General features: G+C 35.2%; 1 non-coding gene across 1 annotated transcript; it reads left to right on the forward strand.

The window, feature by feature from the left end:
* Nucleotides 1–12,261: 12,261 nt before the first annotated feature.
* On the forward strand, nucleotides 12,262–12,368 carry LOC131254568 (small nucleolar RNA R71). The gene has a single exon (XR_009175688.1). It is a non-coding gene; the product is annotated as a small nucleolar RNA R71 (small nucleolar RNA).
* Nucleotides 12,369–14,029: the final 1,661 nt, after the last annotated feature.

Consider the following 14,029-nt stretch of genomic DNA (forward strand, 5'->3'; position numbering starts at 1 on the left):
AGATCTTCAAGGTTAGTGCGTTATTTGCGTTTTTCTTGTAGATTCTAGTCAATATTACTTCATTTTTACTCTTGAAGTAATTTATTTTGTGATTCATTGCAATTTTAGGGTTTTCGTTTGAAAAATCTATTTTAGCCAAACCCCACTCTACATCCTTCGTAATCTCTTGATTCTTTGTACTCTTACTTACAAATAGATGCTAGAGGTAAAAAAGAAAACTTCCCATGGTCCATCATCTTCTAGATCAACTCCCATCACTCGGCGCTATCTTCGGTCACTCGAAGATGATCCCTCATATGCGCAGGATTTGCGTTTGCGCAATGTCATTGTTGAGCGACCTATTGATCTTGACCACATTGCTCATTTTGGTATTCTCCCACTTCTTCAAGCTGTAGGATAGGCTAGCATCTTACATTGGGGTGGGCCTGCATACCAATCTATTACGCAGTCCATATTTATATGTATCTTTGATTTTTCAACTGAGAATGTAACGTTTAAAATTGATGCTATAGAAGGTCCATTTGAAGTAGACCGCTATCTGATTTCAGGGCTAATGGACATACCTATTAATGATGAGGGTATTCCTATTCATACTCTAGCTGAGAAACTCTCAGAATCAGAAAAACACATGCTCACTAGAGATCTATGTAATATGAATGTGCAATGGACTCATAAAGGGAATGCGCTCCCCTCAAAGTACTTGTTACCCAGATACAGGATTTTCCACAGAATCTTTATTTCAAATCTGTATCCACGTTCTGGTAATAAAACAGAGCTTACATCCTTTATGGTTCGGGTTTTTCACTCTGTTATCTCTGGTACTAAAGTTTATCTTCCTTCTTTGATATGTCATTTCATCATTCAGTTTCGTCTCCATCCAGGTCATATGATATTCTGTTTGCCTATCTTATGACTGTTTTAACTACTCACATGCTAATTGTTATGCCTGTTGGAGAGGCTCCTATCCATCATCTTATTTTTAACAATTCAAATATTCACAAGAAGAAATTGAAACTGGCTCCTGGCCAAGTGGATGTTGGTGGTGGTGGAGCTGAAGCAGGGAATGTGGATGAGGCTACCAATCTTCCTCCTGATGATATTAATATGGATGACATTTTTGATGAAATTGAATCTGATTCTGCTAATGATCCTAACTATGAGCCATTTAATTTTGATGCTCGTCTTCGTGCTCTAGAGGAGAAGGTAGAGAATATGAATGTGGCCCATGATTTACGGTTTAAATATATGCGCAAGTGTCTTAGGTGCTTAAACAAGGGCCTTCATCAACTTAATCCTACCATTCACGCACCTTTTTCAGGATCTAATTAAGTTTGGTCTATAATAACTTTAAGTCTACTTATGTTGGTTTGTGCACTTTATTTGGTTTACTGACTTTTTTTTAAACTTGTTAATGGTATGTGGACTTTAATTTGATTTTATCTTATCTAGTTAATCCTTTATTACTCTTGTTTCTTATCCTTTTCCATTTTTTTTTCTTCTTCTTCCTTTATCATATTGTGCCAAAAGGGGGGAGAAATATTTGGATTGATTGCTTATGGAATGGATATGGATTGTGGGTAGGTAGCATAAAAAAATTTTTTGGACATATGTGTGTGCTACTCAGGGGGAGTATATGAGGAGATGTTTTTCCTATGTTGTGCCTAGTTCATAATGTTATGTGCTAGTTGATGATAACTGGTGCATGATTCTTTAACCAGGTTGTAACTGATTTTCTCTTATAACTAGTGCTTACATAATTCTTTGATTATGTATCGATGATATTATTTTTGAGTATGTTTTGTCATAAATTTGACAAAGGGAGAGATTGTAAGTGCTATGGTTTTATGCTCCTTTGGTTGTCAAATTTTGTGGTGCCAAAACATCAATCTATGTCCCGTGTAATCTATGTCTTGTGTAGCTCATTTGTATATATGATCAAGACATTGCATATGCATTCAAGACATTGCATCACCTCTCTAAACACGTTGCTTCAAGTCAAGAACGAAGATTTACTTCAAACCATTTCAAGAAATGCAAGTACAAGCTACAATGAAAGAAGTGATCTTGTTCAAAGACTCAAGTTCGAGTACAACTCGAAATGAAGTGTAATTCAAGCTCTAGAAGATCTCAAGTTCAATGCTGCATCAAGTATAGAGATCCCAAAGTTTTACAATCTTCAAAGGTCAACTATCTTATGAAGATTCAATGTCCATTCTTCACCTTTAAGGTATGAATGACCTTATATTGACCTTAGGGTAGTTCATTTTGTACACATAATGCAAATTGAATCTTTTTATAAGTGTTTGGACTGTTTTAAGACTAGTCCTAGACCCTGTTCGGCTAGTCCTAGCACTAGCTCGACCAGTCCAAGAAATTCCAAGACCAGTCCTGAGTAGTTACAATTTTTTAGAATTTTTTGGTTGAGCTACGACCAATCCTGGAGTTTTCCCGACTGGTCGTGTGAACAGTACACGACTCATCCTATGACCAGTCTTGGTTCTATCACTCAAACTATAACAACGAAACCTGGTGCCTCACGACCAGTCGTGGGTTGGTTACGACCAGTCGTGGAGAGGGCTCACGACTGGTCGTGGACAGACTACGACCAGTCATGGAACGGTTTTATCCAATTGCGCTCAAATTTTCAAAATGCAGTTCGTCCTACGACCAGTTGTATTGTCCTCAGGACCAGTCGTAGACAGGTTTCTGCAACTATAAATAAACGATGAATTTCAAAGTTTTATAACTCAATTCAAGTAAAATCAAGGCATCACTCTGAGATAAGTTTGTGTTCATTTTAAGATAATTTGTGCATATTTAATATTCTCTTTTGTTATCTTTATTGATTTGATTTTGTTTCTATATTCCAATCTAAATAAAAAAGAGCAATTGTGATATTTTTTCTTCTTGGAATCAAAATCAAATATAGTTAGCCCAACTGGTTTAATTTAAAATTAATCTAGAACCTATAACCATTTCATAAGTGAGTATTGGACATAGAACTTCTATTGGAATTTCTACTTCGATTTGGTTCTTCCGGGCTACAACAAAAGGAGAAATCTAGGTATTTTACTTTATTGTAAATTTCATTCTTTTGGTTTTATTTGAGATTAAGCCAGAAAAATCTTAATCTGTTGGTTATCTGGGGAAAGCCAGAAAACTCAGAAGTGGGGTTTTTTCAATTGTGTAAGCCCATTTGAAAGATACAATTGTGAAGGTTTTAGGTGAACTTAAGAAACCTATTTTCATAGTGAACGCTGATATCCCCTATGTGAGGATATTAGGAGTGGAGTAACAATATGTGTGGCGGTTGTTTAACAGTTGGTGAACACACAGGAGAACCACTATAACTCTTTGTGTTTTGTGGATTGTGATTTATTTTTCCTATCTTTTATCATTCAAAGTTGTGGGATGTATGTGTGGATGTGAATGTTGTAATATTTGCATTTCAAGCATTGTGGGGAATGTTGTAATAGTTTAGAATTTATGTCTTGCTATTTCCTTTATTTCCTATTAGTTTGAGTTTTTGATATTCAAATTGTTCTAGTAAGGTTGTCCTACCATAAACCCTTGGTTTTTATGGTGCAAGGTTGTCCTTACAACAACATTGGTATTAATCTCTCTATTTGAGGTTGCTTTACATTTTCATATTGTGATTGTTTTAAAGTGTTATCATTCCTTTATTTATTTAAATTCCACTGTTAAAGTTTTAATTTGGCATAGTCCTATTCGCCCCCACCCCCCCCCCCCCCCCAGGACATATAGCTTGGCCTTTTCAGGTATGCCCAAGGAGACCCTAAATTAGAAAACCTTCTATCTGAATTTAGAAAACGTGGTGATCGATCTAGATTGGGCTACGATAAAAATACTCTGCTCAAATATAAGAATACTCCTAAATTTGTTAAAGGAGAGTCTTTTAACTCAAAAAGGAAAAGTCTGAATTAAAATATTTCTAAAACAACTAAAAATTTTCAGTCCTTAAATCCTAAAAAGATCATATCGACTATAAAAAATCAGAACTGTAATCCTTTTGTAGAGTTGCTTAAGGAGCTCTTAAAATCTAACTCAGTGGGTAGAACGTATAACAATTATAATCAGAAGAAGACCAACTATGTTCCTAAACCCAAAACTATAATGAAATGAGTCCCTAAGGTTACTTGTTTGGTTGCCCACACTGCATTCAAAGCCATGAGCCATTCAAAGTGGTACCTGGATAGTGGTTGCTCTAGACATATAACAAGTGACAAAAGTTTGTTCACCAGTCTTAAAGATATGACTAATGATTCAGTCACATTCCGTGATGGTAGCAACTGCAAAATTGTTGGCTAAGGTATGGTTTAACTCCCTTACCTCCCTCTATTTGAGAATGTTTTATATGTAGAAGGTTTGAAACATAATTTATTAAGCATTTCTCAAATTTGCGATAATAATCACAGTGTAAAATTTTCAAACAAAAAGTGTGAAATCTTAAATAAGAATGGTTCTATAATATTAATTGGTGACAAAACTTCTGAGAACTGCCATATATTTAGTAACTCAAGCTCATCTAAGCTATCGTGTTACATGGTCCATACTGATGAGACCGAACTATGGCATAAGCGACTAAGACATGTACACTACCATAACTTGTATAGATTGATCAAAAGTGATTTGGTAAGAGGTCTACCCAAAATAAAGAAAGTAGATAAGATATGTGGTGAGTGCCAAATTAGTAAACAAACCAGGAGTGTTCACAAAAAGGTAAACTCCAATGCCACATCTAAACTACTCGAACTTCTTCACATGGATCTTATTGGACCAACTAGAATGGAGAGTCGAGGAGGGAAGAAGTATATTCTGGTCATTGTAGATGACTTTACCAGGTATATTTAGGTAGTCTTCTTAAGAGAGAAATCTGAAACTCTCAATGAAGTAAAAAGAGTACTTAAACGTATCCAAAATGAAAAAGAATTACAAGTCACTAAGATTCGTAGTGATCATGGGTCTAAGTTTGAAAATAATAGTTTTGAGAAATTTTGTAAAGACCAGGGAATATCACATGAATATTCTGCTCCCAAAACACCACAATAAAATGGGGTAGTGGAAAAGAAAAATAGGGTGCTTCAAGAAATGGCAAATGTAATATTAAATAGTATGAAGCCTCTTAAAAATCTCTAGGCTGAAACCATAAATACTGCTTGTTATATAATTAATCATTTTTATATTAGAAAATCTAATAATAAAACAGCATATGAGATGTGATTTGATAAGAAGCCTTCTATCAAATACTTTCCAGTTTTCAACAGTAAATGCTATATCTTGGTGACTGAGAACATCTAGGTAAATTTGACACCAAAAGTGATGAGGGGATATTTTTAGGATATTTTATGAATAGTCGAGCATATCAAGTACTTAACAAGAGGACCGGACTAATACAAGAATCTATTAATGTGGTCATTGATGATCATTTGAATACACCTCTCTCAAGTTCAGAAGATGATGAGGCTCTTCTAATAGATAAACCAGACTCTTCATCTAATCAAAATAACACTGAACTACGAATAAATAAAGATCATCTTACTGATCAAATCCTTGAACATCCCCTCACTGGAGTATGCACTCGTAAACAATTAGAAGATGTGTAACTACGTATGCTTTACATCTCATATGGAACTAGCTAACGTAAAAAAAGCCCTTACTGATGAAAACTGGATTGTAGTTATGCAAGAAGAGCTCAATCAGTTTGTAAGAAATGATGTTTGGTATTTATTTCCAATACCAACTGATAAACATGTTATCGGAATAAAATGGATTTTTAAGAATAACTCTGATGAACTTGGTAACATAATTAGAAACAAGGCTAGACTGGTTATACAAGGATACACCCAAATTGAAGGTATTAATTATGATGAAACTTTTGCCCCAGTAGCTCCTCTTGAATTAATCAGATTGTTTATATCCATTGCGTGCTTTAAAAAATTTAAAATATATTAAATGAATGTTAAGAGTGCATTTTTAAATGGTGATTTGCATGAAGGAGTATATGTTGAACAGCTAAAGGGTTTTGAAGACCCTAAGCATGATAATCATGTTTATCACCTAAAAAAGGCACTCTATGGTTTAAAACAGGCTCCCAGGGCATGGTACAAGAAATTAACTAAATTCTTGTTAAGTCATGAGTTTGTAATGGGGAGTATAGATAAAACATTATTTATTAAGAAACATAAAGATTATATTTTAATTGTGTAAATCTATGTTGATGACATTATCTATAGATCTACCTATGCTAACATGACTGTTGAGTTTACAGATCTTATGAAGTCTAAATTCGAAATGAGCATGGTTAGAGAACTAAATTATTTCCTAGGGTTGCAAGTCAATCAGTTTCCTGATGGATTCTTCATCTCTCAAGCCTAATATGCTTTGACCTTAGTTAAAAGGTTCAGATTTGAGAGTGGAAAAAATTTTAATACTCCAATGAGTACCACTCTAAAACTCTCTAAGGATTCAACAGGTAAGAGTGTGGATCCTAAGGTATATCACAGTATGATAGGAAGTTTACTTTATTTAACTGCGAGTCGACCTAATATGTCTTTTAACATTGGAATTTGTGCCAGATATAAATTGGACCCTAAAGAGTCCCACTTGATTGCTTTTAAGTGAATTTTGCAATATGTCGCTAGTTCAGCTAAATCGGACCCTAAAGAGTCTCACTTGGTCTCTAGCATCCACATAATACTAGTGTGTAATTAGTTGGTTACATGGATGTTGATTGGGCTAGTAACATTGATGATCGTAAATCAACCAGTGATAGTTATTTCTATGTCAGGAACTGTCTACTTTCCTGGCTAAGTAGGAAATAAAGTTCCGTATCGCTCTCCACTGCTAAGGCTGAATATATTGCTGCAGGTAATGCATGCACACAACATGTATAGATGAAGAGAATGCTAAGCACTTACGGAATTGCGTAAGAATCTATGATGTTATATTATGATAACACAGGCGCAATTAATATATCCAAAAATTCTATTCAGCATTCACGAACCAAGCACATTGACATTAGGTATCATTATATTCGTGAATTGGTGGAAGAAAAGATAATTTCATTAGAACATATTCAGACCAAGAATCAACTAGCTAACATATTCACAAAACTGCTCGACAAAAATCGATTTGCAAAATTGAAATTTGATCTTGGTATGTGCAATATGAACTGATGCTTTGTGCTCGTTTGTATCATAATGTATGTATATATTATTTTGTATTTTTTTTATTGAAATATATGCAAAATTGCACACTTTTAGTGTTATACGACCAGTCGTGAAACATGTGAATTGGGTTTAAAACACGTGAATTGGGTTTTTATTTGAGAAAAGGTCATTTTTCTTCATTTCTTTCATCTTCTCCATCAAGCCCAACCACGACCGGTCTAACCCATCTCCGATTACTCTCCGGTTAGTGCTTCATTTTTATTTCCTTTTGGATTTAAGTTCTTTGATCATCCTTAATCTTAATTTTGCTTCTTGTTTCAAGATTTATGGTGGTTTGAAAGTGTTTCTTCCTTAAAATCTGATTTGCTTGGAATCCTTTCATTCCTTTTTGTAAATATATGTTGCCCAGATATAGGGTCTTGCATCGGATTTTTATTTCAAATGTCTATCCTCGCTCAGGTAACAAGACTGAGCTGACCTCTTTTATGGCCTGCATTATGCATTCTGTTGTCACTAGCATCTATATATGTCTTCCTTCTCTTATCTGTCATCATATTATTCAGTTTCGACTCCATCCTGGTCATAGCGATATTCCTTTCGCTTATCTTATGACTGTCTTAGCTAATCATGCTTTGATAGATATGTCTATTGGAGAAGGTTCTATTAATCTCCGTACATTTAACAACTCTAATATCAACAAGAGGAACTTGTACTTGGCAATTGGTCAAGTTGATGGGAATGCTGGAGGAGATGAAGAAGCTGAAGAAGTTGATGCTTTACCTCAAGAAGACATTAATATGGATGATTTGTTTGATGAACTTAAATCAAATTCTGAGGCTGACCCTGATTATGAGCCTTCTGATTTCGATGAGAGGTTGCATACTCTAGAGGAACAAGTGGCTCAGATTCGTGTAACCTGGGATTCTCAATTTACTTATATGCGAAAATATTTGAGGCGCATTAATAAGGGTTTACATCAAATTGATCCATCTATTCCTTCTCCCTCTTCAGGTTCTGATTAGTTTCATTTTGATTTGATGGTATCTGTAATAACTTTATTCTCACTCTTTTTCCTATAACTGCTTGGATAATGTTGTTTAAACTCTTATCTATTCAGTTTAGATACTTTATTTAATTTAATTTGGATGAGTAGTTATTAATTCTGCTTACTCTCTTTTTATCCTCCTTTATCTTTATTCGCTTCTTTTCTCATGTCGTAACAAAAAGGGGGAGAACATTGTTAAATGATATATGATGATACTGATATGATGATGATGAAATGTGGCTAATTTTTTTTTTTTTTTGCAGAGAGTAGTGGATTAAGGGGGAGAGTTGATTATTGTGCATGATATCATAATATGTTTGTGCAATGTGTTGTTTGAATATCTACTACATACTATAATTTTGGTTTTGTTAAAAATTTGACAAAGGGGGAGATTGAAAGTGCTATGTTAACAAACCTAAGTATTGTCAAATTTTGGTGTGCCAAACCAATTCAAGTTTGTATCTTGATTTGTATCAAGCTTGTGCATCGGTTCACATTGAATCTTTGAAGTTCGTTCTATTCATGCTGAATCTATCTTGTTGATATCTACGACAAACTTATCGAGATCTTTAAACTGAAAAAAAGTGAAGACTTTCATATATTGAGTGAAGACAGAGTTTTCAAGAACATTGTGGTTCAAGATCTGAAACTAGAAAAGTTTAAGAACTCAAGACCTAGTTGAAGATTATGTTTGGTATGTTGAGTTCAAGCTTTGAAGATCATAAGAATTAAAGCTACTAAAGTGATCGATAGATTAAGTGTTCATATGTTCTATCTCACAAGTAAGGTATGATTGACCTAGATTGACCTTAGATCATGATTAGATCATTTCATACTTTCGGTCGGTCAGTTTGGTCATTTTATAAGTGTAAAATTTTACTCTTTCGACTAGCCCTAGCACTGGCTCGACCAATCCTAGTATTTCCTCGACCAGTCCAGGATTTGTTATGAATTTTTAGAATTTTTCTGTTGGTCTACAACCAGTCCTGGAAACTGCTCGACCAGTCGTGTGAATAGTGCTCCACCAGTCAGGCAATGCCCGACTTGTTTTCCTATTTGTTATCTGGACTCACACGACCAATCGTGTGGTGTCCACGACTAGTCGAGCAGGCCACTCGACCAGTCGTGGGACCCAAAAGGGCAGTCGTGTGACTGAAAAATCTTATCACGCCAGAATTTTTGAAAATCTGTTTGGATAAGGCCAGTCGTAGCTCACCAAAGGCCAGTCGTGAGAACCGAGTTTTCACTTATAAATAGTGCTCGAATTTCAGAGTTTTCTATTCAATTCTTATCATTCTTAAGCAATCACTCTGAGTTTATTTTGAGTACATTCTAAGCTATTTTGTGCATATTTAAGATTCTTTAAAGTAGCTCTTGTAATTTGATTTTGAATCTCTATTACATTCTTATATTGAAAAGGGATATTCGATTTACCCTTTCTTGAGATCAAAATCAATACAAAGCCCTTGCTGATTTAATTAAAAATCATCTAGACTTAGAACCTTATACACTTGTGAGACTGAACATTGAACATCTACGTCGTCATCAAGTTGGTTCTATTGGGCTGCTTCAGAATCGTCATACAGATAAGTTTTTGCTTTTTCTATAATTCAATTCATTTCTGGTTTTTGAGATTGTTCCACAAAATCTCTATTTTGGTTTGTCTGAAGTGATCCAGAAAATCTCAGAGCGTGGGGTTTTTGAATTGTGTAAGCCCATCTAAAGACACAATTGTGAAGGTTTTAGGTGAACGCTGAAAAACCTATTTTGATTAGTGAAAATTAATATACGGAGGGAGTGGATATTATGAGTGGAGTGGTTATGTGGCTGTTGTTTAACAGTTGGTGTACACACAAGCGAACCACTATAATTCTTTGTGTTTGGTGGATGTGTGGTTTATTTCTTTATCTTTTGTGATTTAAGATTGTAGGATGTATTTGTAGATGTGAATGTTGTAATCTTTAAATTTCAACATTATGTGGTGAATGTTGTAATAGATTAGTTTCTATTTCTTTCATATCCTCTTGAGTTTAAGTTTTTGATACTCACTCACGTTCTAATAGGTTGTCCTACCATAAACCGTTGGTTTTTTGGTGTCAGGATGTCCTTAGAACCAAGTTTGTATCAACCTCTCAATACTTGATTTTTGAGGTTGTTATTTCATTTGGTTATTTACATTTTATTTGGCTATCTATTGTCTTTATTCCACTTATTATTTGTTTATTTGGCATAGTCCTATTCACCCCCCCCCCCCCCCCCTCAAGGACATATAGCTTAGCCTTTTCACAAGGCTCCAATTCCTCTTCTTCTATTAAATAGTCCATGAAATTCAACTCATAGATTTCATTATTATCAATGGGCTGCTTACATATATTGAAAATATTTAGCTCTAGAGTCATGTTACCAAAAGACAAGTTCATCATTCCATTCCTGTAATTTATGATTGCATTTGAAGTTGCTAGGAATGGGCGGTCTAAAATGATGGGAACTTGAGCGCTAGCATTTACACATGGTTCAATGTCTAGTACAATAAAATTCACGGGGAAATAGAATTTCTCCACTTGGACTAGCATGTCCTCTAAAATTCTCCTTGGTACCTTAATGGAGCGGTCAGCGAGTTGGAGTGTAATCGTGGTTGGTTTAAGCTCGCCTAACCCCATTTGTTTGTAAACCGAATAAGGTATTAAGTTGACACTTGCACCCAAATCTAACAAAGCATGCTCAATTTGAAAATTTCCAATAATATAAAGAATAGTGGGACTTCTCGGGTCTTTGTATTTGGATACGACCCTTTGTTGAATGATTACGCTCACTTTCTCAGTAAGGAAGGCCTTTTTGTGCACATTTAATTTCCTCTTTACAGTGCACAAGTCTTTGAGATATTTAGCATATGATGAAATTTGTCTAATAGAATCAAGCAGAGGAATATTAACAGTAATCTTTTGGAACACATCCAACACCTCTTAATATTTCATGGGGACAGTCAGATTCCGAAGTCTATATGGGAATGGAACTGGAGGCTCATATGACTTAGTCTCTTTATCAGTCTCTTTATCCTTTTGTTGTTGTGGCTCTTGAACCATAGCCGGTTCATCATTCTTTTGAGACAGTGGCTCATCATCCGGTATTTCTACCGATTACATTATCTTGTTATCGACCTCTTTTCCACTTCTCAAGGTAATGATGGCCTTAGCTTATTCATGATGTAGCTCACGGATTTGAGTCTCCAATGAAATATGTGTTTCTAGGGTTTGGCACGGGTTGAGAAGGAAGGGTGTCTTTTTCCCTAGCATTTAGTTGAGTTTTAATCCTAGCCATGGCCATTTTTAATTCCTGATTTGATTGGATTAGAGACTAATTCATTTGAGCTTGAGAGTTCATCAATGCGGTCAATGCATCCTCCACAGATGATCGCTTTGGTGGGGGTACATATGGTACATTGTTAGGTGCCCTAAAGAAGTTATTTTATGGAGGCATTTGAGGTGCATTGGGCGCATTAATTTTTGGTCCATTTCTCCAACTAAGATTAGGATGGTTACGCCAATTTGGATTATACGTGTTTCCCATTGGTTGTATAACTAACCTTTGGTAGTTATTTATAGCATTTGTTTACTCATGCTCATGCGTGATATTTTGTATAGCTGAGATTATTGGACAATCCTTTGTGTCATGGTTTGTACCACCACAAATGCTATAAAAATTACCTAAGGAAGTGTTTGCTTTAACCATATCAACCTTCCTAACTTCCAAGGCTTCGACCTTTCTAGCCAATGCAGCAAATTTTGCATTAAGGTCGTCTTCCTCTCTTAGGACATACATCATCATTTTCTCTCTAGGAATGGGTCTAGTTTGGTCTAGTTTAGCAGAGACATCCCATGTCTGCGTATTCTCTGCTAACATATCTAGAAAATCCTAAGCCTCATTATGATCCTTGTCAAGAAAGGTTCCACACACATCATCTCTATGAACTGACGGGTATCCATGGTGAGCCCCTTTTAGAATGCATCAATCACGTGCTATGGTTCATAACCATGATGTGGACAAGTAATTAGAAGGTCTTTGAAGTGCTCCCAAGCTTGAAGAAACCTTTCATTCCCCTTTTGAGAGAATGACATGATTTCTTGTTTTAGTGCATTTATTTTGTGCTCGGGAAAGAACTTTTTCAAAAACTCTCTACTTAAGGCTTGTCATGTAGTGATGGTATTAGGTCTTAAAGAGTTGAGTCATGCTTTAGCCCGATCCTTTAGAGAAATTGAGAATAACCAAAGCTTAAGTACATCCTCATTGCTATTGTTTACTTGTAATGTTGCAATTACTTCCTTAAACTCCTTGAGGTGCAAGTAGGGGCTTTCAGAATCCAAGCCATGAAATTTAGGAATTAATTGACTCACACCTGGTTTAAAATCAATGTTCCCTATGTGAGCAGGGAATACTATGCAAGATGGTAAAGTTGATTTCTCAGGGTGTAGATGTTCACATAAAGTTCGTGGTTGGTTTAAAACATTCTTATGAACTTCATTTTCATCCTCAAGAGGAGGATTAGGTTGATCTTCTCTATTTTGATTTATAGTTGGATCTAGCAGATTTGGATTTGGATTGTCAACTGGGTCTGCCATGGAATCTAAGTGATGTTGAGTGCCTCTTCTAAGTGAATCATCAAGGCTTGAAACTAGTCCACTTTTGGAAGAGAGTCGATTGTTTTAATCCCTACTCCAACGAGACATAAACTATCCATACCACACAACAAATACCACATATTCAAATAGCAAGTATGATACTTAAAATAAAAATAAAAACTTAACCAACAACCCAAGAAACAAGGCCGACCATGAGGGTTCAATCCACAAAAAAAAATAAATCAATAACCCAAGCGGCAGGGCCGACCATGAGGGTTCAATCCATAAAGTAAAAATAAATCAACAACCCAAGCGGCAGGGCCAACCATGAGGGTTCAGTCCACAAAGCAAAAATAAATCAACAACCCAAGCGGTAGGGCCGACCATAAAGGTTTAAAAAATAAAAAATAAATCAATAAAAGTAAAACTAATGTAGAAATTAAATTATGCTAATCTGGAAAATAGATTCAGCGGATGATCTTTGTGATCAAACAACAACTGTAGGACAATCATAGCACTTGGGTGATAAAATCCTAAGCAAGGTAACCTTATGTCATAATTAGTGCTTAAAAGACCCGACTAAATTTACTTTCAAAGAAAAAAATAAAATCTACAAAAAATTTAAAGGGTTTAGAAGAGAACTTACCTTAGCTATCTTGTACAAATCTAATCTATATCAATCTTTCCCCGGCAACGGCGTCAAAAACTTGATTGCTTACCTCCAAGTGTAGAGGTTTGTAAGTAATGTCCTGTGAATACAGGGTCAATCCCACAGGGAGATGAATTGTGAGAAGGAGAAAATCAAATGCAAAACAAACTAACTAATAAAAAATAATCTAATGATTTGATTTTGGGATTTTTGAATGGATGTAATTCAACTGAATTAAAACAACACCCAACCTTCAAAGTTCCACACATAGGTTAATGTTCCAAAATCATGATGACTTGGATAACACAACTAGGATCTGAGCACTATGGTCAGCCTAATCGGAAAATAAAACAATTTAAACATTTTAATAAATGATATAAAAGATTAGAAAATCATGGATTTGCAGCATTGATACATATTCTCAAGCATCAGTGATTTTAAGAATTCAACATCAATGAGATAATGAAAATCAAAGAAATATAACAAGTTGAGAACCTCTCCTATCTAGGAAATCTGATTGATCTAGGGT

Source organism: Magnolia sinica, chromosome 8, assembly GCF_029962835.1.
Source record: "Magnolia sinica isolate HGM2019 chromosome 8, MsV1, whole genome shotgun sequence".
Lineage (NCBI taxonomy): Eukaryota > Viridiplantae > Streptophyta > Magnoliopsida > Magnoliales > Magnoliaceae > Magnolia > Magnolia sinica.